This window comes from Pseudophryne corroboree, chromosome 9 (assembly GCF_028390025.1).
Source record: "Pseudophryne corroboree isolate aPseCor3 chromosome 9, aPseCor3.hap2, whole genome shotgun sequence".
NCBI classification, from domain to species: domain Eukaryota; kingdom Metazoa; phylum Chordata; class Amphibia; order Anura; family Myobatrachidae; genus Pseudophryne; species Pseudophryne corroboree.
Window position 1 is genome coordinate 43,226,409 of NC_086452.1, and position 2,537 is coordinate 43,228,945.

The window sequence follows — 2,537 nt, forward strand, 5'->3', positions numbered from 1 at the left end:
TTCAGCTAGTGATGAGCACCGGAAATTTTTCGGGTTTTGTGTTTTGGTTTTGGGTTCGGTTCCGCGGCCGTGTTGTCGGATTCGGGTGTGTTTTGGATTCGGGTGTTTTTTTCAAAAAACCCTAAAAAACAGCTTAAATCATAGAATTTGGGGGTCATTTTGATCCCAAAGTATTATTAACCTCAATAACCATAATTTCCACTCATTTTCAGTCTATTCTGAACACCTCACACCTCACAATATTATTTTTAGTCCTAAAATTTGCACCGAGGTCGCTGGATGACTAAGCTCAGCGACCCAAGTGGCCGACACAAACACCTGGCCCATCTAGGAGTGGCACTGCAGGATGGCCCTTCAAAAAACTACTCCCCAAACAGCACATGACGCAAAGAAGAAAAAAAAGAGGCGCAATGAGGTAGCTGTGTGAGTAAGCTAAGCGACCCTAGTGGCCGACACAAACACCTGGCCCATCTAGGAGTGGCACTGCAGTGTCACGCAGGATGGCCCTTCCAAAAAACACCCCCCAAACAGCACATGACGCAAAGAAAAAAAGAGGCGCAATGAGGTAGTTGTGTGACTAAGATAAGCGACCCAAGTGGCCGACACAAACACCTGGCCCATCTAGGAGTGGCACTGCAGTGTCACGCAGGATGGCCCTTCCAAAAAACACCCCCCAAACAGCACATGACGCAAAGAAAAAAAGAGGCGCAATGAGGTAGTTGTGTGACTAAGATAAGCGACCCAAGTGGCCGACACAAACACCTGGCCCATCTAGGAGTGGCACTGCAGTGTCACGCAGGATGGCCCTTCCAAAAACTACTCCCCAAACAGCACATGACGCAAAGAAAAATGAAAGAAAAAAGAGGTGCAAGATGGAATTGTCCTTGGGCCCTCCCACCCACCCTTATGTTGTATAAACAGGACATGCACACTTTAACCAACCCATCATTTCAGTGACAGGGTCTGCCACACGACTGTGACTGAAATGACGGGTTGGTTTGGACCCCCACCAAAAAAGAAGCAATTAATCTCTCCTTGCACAAACTGGCTCTACAGAGGCAAGATGTCCACCTCATCATCATCCTCCGATATATCACCGTGTACATCCCCCTCCTCACAGATTATCAATTCGTCCCCACTGGAATCCACCATCTCAGCTCCCTGTGTACTTTGTGGAGGCAATTGCTGCTGGTGAATGTCTCCACGGAGGAATTGATTATAATTAATTTGTCACGATCCGGGTATCTGGACGCCATTTCTTACCCATCAGATGCCTCCTAAGGCTGGCTCAGCGCTCCAGGACCGGATCCCATCTGTTATCCTAATGTTCACATTCCTGCATCCTCTCCTGTCTCTCTGAGACGCTGTCACAGTAACGCCTTATTACATCTGGCATGGCGTCTACCGCGGCCTCCGCCGCCGTCCCTGAGCTTCTGCATGCAGAGTGTCAGAGTGGCGATTACGTCAGCCGCGGCCTCCGCTGTGTCCGCGTGGTTGGATGTGCACTTGTCAGCCTGGCGTCTCCTGTCTCCAGTGGCCGGCGCCGCCATTACTGTTTTCATTACCACATGGATTACAAACCAAACTTCCCTCCAAGTGTCTGCATGGGCGCAGCCATCTTGGATTCTGTCAGCTGATCATTTCCTCCAATCTGTTGTCAGTATTGTTAATCTGCATAATTGCCTAGCCAATCCCTTCCTTGCTGCAGGTATAAATACACTGTGCCTGAGCAAGGAAGGCGTCAGTGCTTTGGTTGTCAAACCTAGTTCCTGTTTGTCTCTCTCCTGTGATTGTCTTCCAGGTTCCAGCTCCTGTCTCAAGACTTCCACCATAGAGACCCGCACCAGCATTCCACCTGCGGTGTAGCCTGACTCTCCAATCCATTGTGGATTCATCTGTTTCCAGCTACAACATTACCTGCTTCCAGCTCAGCTTCCAGCAGAGTACAGCTTCCCTTAAAGGGCCGGTGTCCTTTCTACACTTTACCACTCTCCACCGGTATTATTATTTCTCCGCTCTCAAGTTCTACATTTCAGTTCATATTTCATCGCTCCCAAGTTCATTTATTATTTAACTGGTTCCAGCCAGTATCCACTCCGTGCTAACAACAGTCTGGTTCCAGCCAGTATCCACAGCAGCTGTTTTACCTTCAGCAACCCAGCTTTTCCTGGAACACCAGCTGGCACAATCCTGGGTTATCTCCATTGCTACAGTCGGGCCTGGTAAGGACTTTCCATCTAGAAGATCATAAGAACTATCTCACACTACCAGTGCCCTGTGGCTCCTGCCATCCTGTAGTACCCAGGAACTGTATTTATTATTTGCTGACTTTTACGTTTTCTTTTACTGCTGCTGTGTTGCGGAGTTGTCATAATAAACATCATTGACTTTTATCCAAGTTGTCGTGGTCACGCCTTCGGGCAGTTATTATTCATGTTACTTACATGTCCAGGGGTCTGATACAACCTCCCAGGTTCCGGTACATCTCAGCCCCTACAACTGAGGCTGCCTCCCGTCAGCTCAGGCCCTCAGTTGTG